Raw genomic sequence first — 13,516 nt, 5'->3', positions numbered from 1 at the left:
CCTGCCCGCCGCCGTGTGAGGGATTGTCGTGCGCGCTTCCTTAACCCATTTAGGCCTGACGTCGAAATTTTTAAAATATATTTTTTTCCTGAAAAACCTCATGTTTCTATATCAGTGGTTCTCAATATTTCATGTCAAGGACCCCAAAAATTATATGTAATTGGCCTCCGACCCCCATCTGAAAAGATGTTGTTCCAGGGACCCCCTGGAAGCAAAGATTTGAGCTTAAAACGTTCGTTCTGAAAAAAGATATATTCCAAATTTGCGACACATTTTCACGACTTAAAAAAAATAGCAGACCTAGCTCGTAGCGCGCCACTCGGTGGCGTGCTATGAGCTTGTAGATCTGCTATTTTTCAAAAGCTAAAGCACCAAAAGTGGTTCCCGCCCAAAATGCGTTAATGACGGCTCCTGCTCCTTGAGACCTGATGTGAGATCAAAAGATTATGCAGATGATCCACCAGTTCTCCTCCTGGTGAGGTGAGCTCGGGTTTATGGAAGCAGGTCGACACCAACTAGCTTTGCTTTTACTTAGCATATGCACTGTGTGTACTACATACATTTTGGTTTAAAAGCAGGATCTGCCCTTACAGGAATCCAGTTCTTTTTTTTTTATCCCACGATTTTGTAACCCATTTTTCACCCCTGTGTCAATTATCTAATGTGATCCTGGGCTCTACACACCCTCCGCCAACCTGGGGAGAGCAACGGACTTGAAGTCATGCTCCCTTCATGCCTGAGTGTCCAAGTTGCTCCTTTACACACGACAGGTGGAAGGAACACGTTATTCAGGAACCCAGTTCATAGCAACACCCACACACGACTGGCCACAGTACAACTCTCATCCTTGCAAAGGACAGTGGAGGTCAACTCCCATGAGGCACAAGTTGGGTCTTGGTACAGCCAAGGCAGCGTAGAGTCCAGTAATGGACAGGCTGTGAGACCAGAGCTTTTCAAACGTTTTGTGCCCAAGTCTCAGCAATGGACAACTAAACAGAGTAAGAATATTAGGATGAATGTGCACAAAGTTAAAATATATATATATATATATATGTGGTCGTCATAAAATCCTCAGTACAGCGTTTGACAATCACTGACTGTGCTGGAGTGTCTTTGATGGCTGTTTGAAATCCCAGGAAACATTGTCTTATCTCGGCAGGATCAAAGAGAGTCCCACACTGTAGTTACCTTCACTGTTAAAATAACCAGACACCATCCCTGCTCCCTCTAATGGAGAGAGAGGACCTGACTGGTGGAAGCCAGGGACATTAACGATGCGATGAACTCGTTAAGGAGGTGAGAAGAATCCCCGAGGATAGAAGAGGGCAGGTATTGCTGCCAACAACAACCTGCCTCCTTTCTGACTCTGTCTGCAACAGCTTCATCAATTTAGGCCTGACGTCGAAATTTAAAAAAATGTAAATCATGACAGTTTTCTGAAAAACCTGTGTTTCTATGTCAATGGTCCTCAACCTTTTTCCATGTATTTGGCCACCAACCCCTATCTGAAAATATGTTGTTCCAGGGACTCCCCCAGAAGCAAAGATTTGAGTTAAAAAGTAAAAGCGTTCGCTCTGAAAGAATATATATTCAAAGATCTGTGCCACATTTTCAAGATTTTTCAAAAATAGCAGACCTACAAGCTCTTAGCGCGCCACTCGGTGGCACGCTATGAGCTTGTAGGTCTTCTATTTTTCAATAGCTAAATTATAACATGTTTAAAACACCAAAAGGGGTTCCCACCCAAAATGGGTTAAAGTCAAGAGACAACGTACGTTAAAACCTATTTAGTTGACCGGGGGTCCTACAGGGGTCTATACTCTGGGTATGCCAGGGTTTGACACGAAGGTCTCAGAGGCATACTGTACAACCGCCTCATGTGTCTCCTGCGTGTGTGTTAGTTTGGCTGTTCTTAAATAACTAAAGTTAATGTGTTTTGTGCTAAAGGAGATGTAGTGCGTGCCAGTCCTGTTAAACTAGATGGAAGTAGTCGAGTGGCAAAGTGATGACTTCATTTCTCGCTCTTATCGTCCTCCGATTCATATGAAATGGAAGAAATTAAATAAAATCTTAATGCCCATCATAGTTAGTGCATTTGGTCACAAACCTCATGGTAAAGTGGGAACTAAACCCTGGAACTGGGGGAGAATGGAGAATGAACCAACCACTCTGCTCTTCTCTTTCCTGTATGACTCACATGTTCTACTTGCCCCAAAGGACATGTCTACTTGCCCAAAGGACATGTCTACTTGCCGAAAGGACACGCCCACTTGCCCCGAAAAGTAAATTTGTCTATTACTAGAGGTTCCGTTTTTTTCTAAAGGTGTAAGCCGGTGTTTCTAAATACCTTTTCCGTGTTCTCCGTTCTCGAACACGTTCGTCTCTGGCCTCTGTCGTCTTCACAGAGCGGACGTATTTGATTCTACGCTTTTAATTTTCTAATAGCTCTGTTTTTCTGGCCTTAGCCCTTTCCTCTACCGTCTGAACCATTCTGTCTGCTTCCTTTGTGGATTCCTTCAACCTGAGAATTTCAGGAGAGAGATAAAATGCTACGTAAAATTTTAATGAATGTTCAATTTAACACTGCCATACCTACATTTCTATGCCAAATACCTACATAGCTATATGGCTATCGGTTCACACCAACAGAATTTTACATTCCATAGACCAGAAGACAGAGCAGCTATGGCCTCGCTCAGGTATTTAGACAGATAAATGATGTTGTGTTTGCTGTGTTAGACAGTAGACAACAATCACAACAAGCCCTTGCCCGGTTGGGAAAACCTGAAAGCAAACTCCACCTGCAAGAACGTTTTATTTACCTGCCAGGGGGCAGGTGGGCAACCTTTAGTGTCAGCGCCCCCCTCCATATTTCCCTCCAAGGCGAATATCTTTGTTGAAAAAGCCGACCGATAAACCATTTTCACTGAATGTTCACCCCTGGATAAGGATGCTAGGGTTCTGTGTGTTTAACAGATCAGATGGCTCGAGACTAGCGCTCCTGATTAAACGATGACATCTTACAATCCCAGATTAGGACTTGATTAGTAACGACAGGTGCACGGGAAAACCTTACAGTTACAAAGGCTTTTACATAAGCTTATAATCTCACACTAAGACCAGTGCAAACACTGATAAAAGAGAAGAGAGAGAGAGAGAGAGAGAGAGAGAGAGAGAGAGAGAGAGAGAGAGAGAGAGGAGAGTGATGAGTTGAAGAAGTAGCAGAGTACAGGAGAATACAGGGAAAATGTGATGGCTGGATAGATGAGCTATTTTTATAATGAGGTCAATGCGAGCTGTGGGATTTCGTTCTCATGGGAGAGAGAGACACACACAGAGGAACGGTATGGCTGCTGCCGATGAGGGCTAGCCTACCGCTGTCAACAGGAGAGGAAAGAGAGGAGAGCGGAGTGGTTGCTTCATTCTCCCCCAGTTCCAGGGTTGTTCCCACTTTACCATGAGGTTTGTGACCAAATGCAGTAACTAGATGATGGGCATTAAGACTTTATTTAATTTCTTCCATTTCATATGAATCGGAGGACGATGAGCGCAAGAAATGAAGTCATCACTTTGCCACTCGGCCACTTTCATCTAGTTTAACAGTACTGGCACGCACTACTGTACATCTCCTTTGCACAAAACACATTAACTTTAGTTATTTAAGAACAGCCAAACTAACACACACGCAGGAGGCACATGAGGTGGTTGTATGCCATCACAGCCTCATAGTAGCTATTGAAAAATAGCAGATCTACAAGCTCATAGCGCGCCACCGAGTGGCGCGCTACGAGCTTGTAGGTCTGCTATTTTTGAAAGATCGACTGACATATATATATATATATATATATATGTATATGTCACATCCTGACATTCAGAAAACTGTCAGGATGTAGAAGATATTTTTAGAATCTGATCTCAGGTCAGAATGGGTTAAATGTCTTGCCCCGCATGCTCTCTGTGCAACTGGTAAAACACTGCTTGAGCGTGCTGTACGTGCTAAGAGTGACCAACAGAACCACGTTGGATGACTTACAACAACACCTGGTTGAGGAATGGGATGCCATCACACAGCTAAATGTGTCTAGACAACGCCGGGACAACGCTCCACACGTCCCAAACTCTTCTCCCTTCTGGCTCCAAAACTGTGGAATGCACTTCCCATTGCAGTCAGAACTGCAGCATCACTCCCAATCTTCCGCCGTAGTCTGAAAACCCACCTTTTCAGACTCCATCATGGCCCATAGCACTTACCCTACCCCCTTAGATAGCATTTCTGTAGACTTAGATAGCATTTGAGACAGACTTATAGCATGTTATGTAGACAGCACTATAATTGCATTGTATGTAGTGATAGCACGTCATAGTACATATGTATAGCATAGTATAGTATATATGTATAGTTTATATGTATAGTTTCATTATATAGATATTCCACTGTTACGTTCTTAGCTTACGCATGTTTCATGATAAATGCTTTTTATGTGATGCATTCCCATGCTTTTTTTGTTCTTGCTTAATGTAAATCGCTCTGGATTAAGAGCGTCTGCTAAATGCCTAAATTGTAAATTGTAGGTTGGTGACCAGCGTGAGGAGGAGGTGTCAAGGTGTTGCGGCTGCTTTTGGATCTTCCACCCACTACTGAGTTCAATAACACTGAGTGTAAGATTTATAAAATGTAAAAATATGTCAATATGTGTTGTTTTTTTCCTTATTACTGTGGGAGCGTGCAATCATCCAATCCACTAAGCAACTCAAAGCAAGGATTGAATACCAAACATTTGCCAAAATGGCAAATGTTTTGGGGGCGCTACACACACACACACACACACACACACACGTTTAGCTGTGTTGCTCCTTCCAGGAATGCCCGATCCTTACAATCTATACCTCGTTTTAAAGGTGACTAATGAACGATTAAAATGATATACAATACAATACCAATTGGTATTATTAAAGTGGAGAAATAATGGACCAAAATTAAGTTTCCAAACTTTTGTTGCCGAGTTTTGATCGACTTCAGTTTGGACTTTTAGTAGATAATCTGCTTTAACTCATTTGTGACCAAAATCAGAACAGAGAAGGTTTTTGAGCTCTTGCTGTAAAGTGCATGGCCCTGCGATAACACAAATTCAAATGAGTATTAGTATATACAAAAAATGATTACCGATTGGATTCCTTTGCACTTTAGCTCCTCCTCCCTTGTGGGTGGCTCCTCCTCTTTTGGGGCGGTGCCGTGGGGGATGCGGTCCTGTCCCACCCTCTCCGCTCTCCCCTGAGAGAAACACGAGAAACACCAAGATGTATTCAGTCAGAAACGGCATTGCACGAAGACAAGTTTATTTGAGTTAGACATTCGTCGTTCGTGTAGTTGCTCTTATCTCGGGGCGTGTTTACATTGAATGCAACAGTAGTTCTTACATGCATTAACCTATTTTGGGCGGGAACCCCTTTTGGCGTTAGCATCACGTTATGCTTTAGCTATTGAAAAATAGCATATCTACAAGCTCATAGCGCGCCACCGAGTGGCGCGCTACGAGCTTGTAGGTCTGCTATTTTTGAAAGATCGACTGACATAAAAACATAGCTTTTTCAGAAAACTGTCAGGATGTAGAAGATATTTTTAGAATCTGATCTCAGGTCAGAATGGGTTAAATGTCTTGCCCCGCATGCTCTCTGTGCAACTGGTAAAACACGGCACAGTGACAAAGCACGCTAGACTCCTTACATGTATCAGACACTATAGTGACAGCTACGCATGACCCGTTTCACGAGCATGTGTGCAGTGTGCACACACACACACACACACACACACACACACACACACACACACACACACACACACACACACACACACACACACACACACACACACACACACACACACACACACACACACACACACACACACACACACACACACACACACACACACACACACACACACACACACACACACACACACACACACACATTCTCTCCCCCCTTCTTCTAAATGCCTGTCACTTTGGCCCTTCCATTAAAATGGGAGCAGGGGCTCGTTTAGCTAACGACATCTGGGCGTTTGGGGGGGGGGGGGGGGGGGGGGGGCTGGGTGCAGGGCTGCCCACTCAGTCATATCCCACTGTATTAAATAAATAAATAAGGAGCGCTCTTCTGTGTAAATTATTCATTTAACCCATGCTGGGCGGGAACCCCGTTTGGTGTTTTTTAAAGCATTATGTTATGCTTTAGCTATTTAAAAATAGCAGATCTACAAGCTCCGAAGGCCACGCTACGAAGCTTGTAGGTCTGCTATTTTTGAAAAATCGTGAAAATGTGAATATATATTATTACACTCAAATCTTTGGTTCTGGGGAGGTCCCTGGAAGAACATATTTTCAGATGGGGGGGCGGAGGCCAATTACATATAGTTTCTGGGGTCCTTGACATGAAATATTGGGAACCACTGATTTAAAAAAATGTCTGGTCAGGCCTAAATGGGTTAACACGCCTTATCCTCTTCCAGCAACCTTGTTAGAGCACCTCAGAGTGGGATGGGGAAGGTGTGGGGATGCAGGGATGGGATATGGGATGAGGAGGGGGGGGGGGGGGGGACAAAGGAGGGAGAGCGTAACAGAGGAAAAAAGCAGACACTATGCTTCATATGCGAGTCAGCACAACCAGCGGCGCATCCCTAAGCTCTCTGGATGCTCAGTCAGGTAGGGGGGCTAATTCACTCTGACACCTCCTTTGTTTCAGGTAGGGGGGAAAGAGCTGTGCACGCACACGCACACGCACACACACACACACACACACACACTCACACACACAGTCACACACACCTAATCTCACATGTGCACACTCACAGACTCCCACTCTCACATGCACGAATGCACACAGATACACACCTACCGACCTATACCTTACATGGCCACATGCATGCATACTTGCCTATGCACATAGGAACGAACTATTACACAGATAAGACAAAGAAAGCGAGGGATTGAGCAATAGAAGACAAGAGAGAGGCCCGGCGCATATATTCATAGAATAATAATCATTCTCGTTGTCTGGATAAATTATTTAGAAACAAAAGAGTCCAGAAGAACATACACGCGATTCTGGAATGCGTTCATCAGTCTGTGGGCTTTTTTTCCTTTCCTTCTGCCGTCTCGTCTACAGAGCTCCACAACACAGTGAATCATCCACTCCACAACAACCGGGCTCTAATCAACCAGGAGAGGAACACGTAGAAAAATGCTTATCCTCAACAAAAATACACTTCTAGATATTAACCTCAAGGCCAATCGCACAACTCTGCTGATCAGCAAACATTCTTTTCATGCAGCCGTTCCTGGCAGGATATAAAGCTGACATTCATCCAACGCGACACTGCAGATAATAGCCTAACGTACATTTATACAGTAACAACGGTTGCTTCTGGGCAATATACCAAGTTACAGTATATTTCTTTATCTTATTACTATATAGCCTATACACAATTTATGAAAATTGAAAACATCTCTATATTGTATATGAAAAATATGGATGTATTTCAAGAATGTATGGGACACAGTTGGATACAATTGAATTTCAGTGAAGACAAATATAATATTGTGAATGTATGGGGGTGCATAGTGCATACTGTCTTAGTTTAGACTAGTCATTGGTTAGACATGGGTTAGGTTTAGGTGTGCTGCCCCATGGGAGGTTAGGTTTAGGGTGAGGGTTTGAGATAGGTTGTAGTTGTAGGACTAATGACTGGTCTAACCAATGACTAGTCTAAACCAAAAACTGTCTAAACTAAGTACTGCACTCGAATGTACGAAGGTATTACTGTTTTTATTAGGGTTAGGGTTAGCGTGCTCCTTGGAGCGCAGGTCTCCACCAGGCCTGCCTATCTAGGCCAGTGAAATTTGGAAGGCAGTCGTAGCCAATTTCAATGCAATCTGAAAAATCTGACATGACATGACCCCAGAGAGACTGTGTGCGTTTTGGACAAAATCTTTAGGAGTAGAAAAAAAAGTTCTAGGTTAAATCTTTATAGGCCAAAACGTGACATGGGTTGTTGTAGCGCCACCATGAGGCCAAATTGAAACATTGGGTTGTAGTGCTGTGACAAATGGGCAATAAGTGCCAAGAAGAAACTAAACAATAACAAGACTCCAAAGTGAGTGAGTAACTTAGCCTGTACATGTTCAAGTCTTGGGCTTGAAATCTGCAATATATCAGTCTTCCCTTAAAGAAAATAGACTGATAAACAGTATCGCTAGATTTTGGCTAGCGTCCATTTACTGGCAATCATACTAATGTGTATATTTATCGATTGAAGATATTGATTCAAATTTCTTTGAATATGCACCCTATAGTTTGTTTGCAGCCAAATGGATGCTAGCGACCTCAATGGCATAAAATCCGGGACTGCATCCATACAAGCAGCCAGAGAGAGAAAAACTAAACAAAGTAGACAGAGAGTCAACAGAAAGTCCTCGGATCACCCCGAGGGCTGACCTGAGATCTGTTCTGTTCTGTTCCTAAAGTCCTTGGATCACCCCGGGGCTGACCTGAGCACTGTTCTGTTCTGTTTCCCTGACTCCACACAGTGGGGGGTCTGTGTCAGATGTGATGCTGCTTGTTACCCTTCTACAGTTTGAATTGAATTTAACAGGCTCTGGCCACGGCCCGCTGGATCAGACTAATACAATGAAACCTGTGTGTGTGTGTGTGTGTGTGTGTGTGCGTTCTCACGCGCTTAGAGTCGATCACAAAACACTCTTTCATTCCCAAATAACACCCTGAGGTGCTAGCGCTGCTGTACAGGGGCGGTGTTACAAAATGTGGAGCTCATTCTCGCACCACTGATCTGTGATCAGGGCTAGGAGGAACAGCCTTCTGTGATGTGAGGAACACCACTGATCTGTGATCAGGGCTAGCCTAGGAGGAGGAACAGCCTTCTCAAGTTCACACAGGCTACAAGTTTACAAACTGTGACATTATGAAACACGGACACGCGACGCATTGTTTAAACTATACTGGGTCTCAAAGTTCCCATGCTTGAGAGCCACAGCAAAGCTAGGAATAAAAAGCACACCTGTGTGAACTGAGTGGTGCAACTCCCCTCTCTCTCTCTCTCATTAGCAGGCAACAGTGCAGCACTAATACTATCTCTCTCTCTCTCTGTTTCTGGCACAACAGCGCCCCTACTGGTACGGTAGTCATACTGGTGCTCATGAACCAACACATAATTACATAGGCACACACATAGGTGAACACAGACATTGCTGTTCCTTGGAGTGGTTGCACCACTCAAAAACAACACATGCCAGTAGTAATAGAAGTAGCCAAATACATTTCTGCCTCAATAATTCTTCAACCATCGTTCAGTCCATTTCTAGGCTATATCAGGCTGATCTCTCCAGACCTTCAACATTTCCATGGTCAGAAAGCCGCTGGCCGCCACAGTCTCCTCTCTATCGGGGCCCTCCAGTAACACAGCCGGCAATGTAAATGATTACACTTGTGATTAAAGCTTTCCACTTCAAACAGAACCTGCTGTTTATACAGGCCTCGATATGGCAGATGGGATAAAGAACAGGCAGGTAGTTTGCTATGCTACACACTATGTTTGCACGTATCTGTGCATGCACGTGTGCGCACGCCGCACGTGTGTGTTGGTGTGTGTGTGCGTGCGCACATGTTTGTGTGTGTGCGTGCAGCCGTGCGCGCGTTTGCCTGGGTGGATGATGAATGTCATTATGCCCTGCCTCACTGGACATACATTCCTAATGACGCACCGAATGGGCATTTATGCATACTACAGTACAGCCCAGCACAGCCTCTCCCTCCACCCACCTACTGTACCCAGGCCTGGCCTACAGTATATAAACCTCTCCTCTCCTCTCCCTGCACCCACCTACTGTACCCAGGCCTGGCCTACAGTATATAAACCTCTCCTCTCCTCTCCCTGCACCCACCTACTGTACCCAGGCCTGGCCTACAGTATATAAACCTCTCCTCTCCTCTCCCTGCACCCACCTACTGTACCCAGGCCTGGCCTACAGTATATAAACCTCTCCTCTCCTCTCCCTGCACCCACCTACTGTACCCAGGCCTGGCCTACAGTATATAAACCTCTCCTCTCCTCTCCCTGCACCCACCTACTGTACCCAGGCCTGGCCTACAGTATATAAACCTCTCCTCTCCTCTCCCTGCACCCACCTACTGTACCCAGGCCTGGCCTACAGTATATAAACCTCTCCTCTCCCTCCACCCACCTACTGTACCCAGGCCTGGCCTACAGTATATAAACCTCTCCTCTCCTCTCCCTGCACCCACCTACTGTACCCAGGCCTGGCCTACAGTATATAAACCTCTCCTCTCCCTCCACCCACCTACTGTACCCAGGCCTGGCCTACAGTATATAAACTCTGCCTCCCATCCATCCATCCATCCCCGTAGGCTGGAAATGACATGTGTCGTTTCACATTCACAATGATTACATTTCCTTGGCGGAGAGAGAGAGAGAGAGGTGTTGGGGAGAAGAATGGGTTCCTTTCTTCTTCCCTCTCTTGCTTTTAGATATTTTTTTGTTGGTTGTTTTATATAAGAAGCAGCAGTTGGAGGAACAAGGAGGATATCACCGGAGCCGTTCTATTTTAATAAGAAAGGTATTACAGAGGTTTTTAAAGATGATTTTTTTAGGCATTTCTTCTTGATGCACATGGAACCGGTATTTTCATACCTGCTTCTATTTGATATTTGATTTTTTTTATACCTGATGCTCCGTTCTTTTCATTTTCTAACAATGTCACTTTGCATGTGAAACTGAATCTCGAAATACCTAATAGCTTTTTTATCTCTGCTGGGTTTTTCCACCTGCACAAGAACCCTTTCTGCTTTCCATATAGTGCCATTTATCCAATGCATTTCAGGCACCTAATGAATATTGGTCTTATTTTGACTGCAGTGCCTTCCCGTTATTGTTGTTCTTTGTTCCTTTCCTCTATTCTCCCTTCCCGATTCAACTAGTAGTACTAGTAACTGCAATGTTGAGAGCCGGTACAAAACATTACTTCACACACACTTTGCCATTTGAAAATACATAGCTGATCTACAAGCTCACAATGCGTCGCAACACAGTCGAAGAACATTTTTCTTCTTAGTTTTGATCTACGAAATCAACACTACACAACAATACAGTTGATGTAAACCTGAGCAAGCCTCACCGTCACGTAGCCTTTGACTTAACGGAAGCAGCTTCATTTCACAGGTTCCTTCTTTTAATCTTAGGGCAGAATGAGAAGGACAAAAGTGCAAGGTGTCCCGCAAGCTACACACGCCTCTATCCCAAATTAGACCAGACCACATGAAAAGCTGTCGTCTCTATTCCGGGGCAGGGGCGGGCGGAAATTACAGCCCTCCACTCTCTCTAGCCTACCATTAAACCGCAATTAGTGCTGCGCTACGCTAGTGATGTCATCAACAGGGGACTTGAGACTAGGAGCTGAAAATAAGGGCGCTTTATTTGCCTTTGCCGTATAAACGCACCCATCAGGTCCAAACATTTCAACGTTTAGCTCTGTCAACTTTGTTGAGTGAAAAGGCTGGGTTCTCAATTCCACCAAGCCAGGGAATAACTAAAATCAGCATTATTATGTTTTAATTCCATACAAAAAGAAAAGAAAAGAACATAATTCCTTTTTTGGTCATTATTAAAGGCAAACATTTTCTAAAGAATTTACCATAAAAAAAGGAAAACTCTGAAATCTACTTGAAGCTGATCTACAAACTCACAACTTGTGTGAGGCTATTTTTTAATTAGGGTTAAAGTGGTTAACCTGGTTTGGACTGAATTGACCCAGGAATTTTAATTCCAAGTCGGTCGTGACTGGCACAGTCCCTAGAGAGAAAGGTCAGTAGTGTGGGTGTGTGTGTGTGTGTGTGTGTGTGTGTGTGTGTGTGTGTGTGTGTGTGTGTGTGTGTGTGTGTGTGTGTGCGTGTGCCTGTGTGTGTGTGTGTGTGTGTGTGTGTGTGTGCATGTGCGTGTGCCTGTGTGTGCGTGTGGTGTTAACCTGCTGACCTGCGAGGTGACAAATCATCTTTGACTCACGGTCACCTCTCTTTCATCAGCCCTTATATGACACCACAATCCCCATGTAACAGAAAACCAGAGCAGCGTTTCTCAGAGTGGGTGCCGTGACGGTGACACAAGTCCAGGGGGTGCCGTGGAATACTTTGATATATATTTGGAATCCATCACTTGTCACTTCAGTTTAACCACTTTAGACTCTCTAAACTTGAGGCCTGAGTTGCACTGTACTTGGTGGTGCAGTCCAATTCTGTGGTGCCATGGATGGCACGAAAGGGACATTTACAGAGGTGCCCTGGGCAAAAAAAAAAAGGTTAGAGAACCACTGAACTAGAAACATCCAGGGGGCTCAACCAGTCCTTAATTCACCCTCCGACCCCCTGGTGGGAAGTAACTAGAGATATCCCGATACTGAATCCTATCAGAACACTGCCTGATATGCCCTTATTTGGTCATAGTCTAACCATGTGGGGGCATGTGGAGTTTGCTTTTGTGATGCCCCAAACTGCAAGTGCACGTTTGAGTGAGGAGTCTGCTCTAAACACAACACGAGATATACAGTATAGCTAGATAGCTATTGTCGCATGTTCCGCGCGGTTCCACATGTGAAGAATGCAAACGCAGCTGCTGAAAAGCCACTGTCGTTGGGATTCACAAGCTACTTCTAGGGAACTCATTCCTGATGGAGGGTTGAGAGTTTTGTGTTATTGCGGAAGGGTCAGTATCTGATGTGATAGAAGTCAAAGTAAGCTAAAGTACAGCAGAGCAGCAGCACATGCTCGTCTACAAAGCCTGGAAAGGCTTAATTCTATCTGGCTAAAAGGCATAAACATACCATATATTATACCATAGAGGTTCACCTCCTGGAAGAAGACCTGAGGAGCTATTTTACAACTTCCAACATGATGTCATCAGGCGTCACTCACAGTCAGAGCTTTTTTTAATTCTTCATTTACATCATCAATTCAATATTTTACAATTTCCTCCCACTGTTGAAATCTGAGTGGTCTATTGAACTTTGTTTCACTTGTACTGTTTTTGGAATCTGGTCAAAGTGACTGTCATTTTAGGACTATATCCAGTTAGTAGATGTCTCTCACACGCACCTTTTCCACTGGAATACCAGTATATTGCTGGCTAAATAATTAACGTAAATCATCAGCATAGGCTCAGACAGTACGAAATATACCAGCCATCTAAATCGGCACCTGTTCCCACAGGACACCAGCATGAATTATGCCAGAAAATTATAGGCATTTCATGCGAACGGGGAAAGAAAGAGGTTATCTCCAGATCAGAGTTATTATGGTTCTGAAATATTCATCAGTTTCTGTGAGTTTTATTGAGTGTCTGTGAGTAGATTCAGTTTTAGGAATTGACTAGTTTTCGTTTAGGCGTTATTCAGTCTTGGACCTTGCAGTCTTAGTTGAAAGCATTGACTTATATTAT

The 13,516-nt window shown here is 44.2% G+C and overlaps 1 protein-coding gene across 2 annotated transcripts in view; it reads right to left on the bottom strand.

Moving 5' to 3' along the window:
* Nucleotides 1–13,516, bottom strand: part of znf438 (zinc finger protein 438) — a 64,218-nt gene that overhangs the window by 24,280 nt on the left and 26,422 nt on the right. For both annotated transcript variants that reach the window (XM_080793909.1, XM_080793908.1), the window contains exon 2: nucleotides 5,165–5,272. The gene's annotated coding sequence lies outside the window, so the exon portion shown is untranslated. The remainder of the gene's footprint in view (nucleotides 1–5,164; nucleotides 5,273–13,516) is intronic.

The sequence above is a fragment of the Protomyctophum bolini genome, assembly GCF_963924005.1.
Source record: "Protomyctophum bolini genome assembly, chromosome: 21".
NCBI lineage: Eukaryota > Metazoa > Chordata > Actinopteri > Myctophiformes > Myctophidae > Protomyctophum > Protomyctophum bolini.
This window is presented reverse-complemented; position numbering and strand designations above follow the sequence as displayed.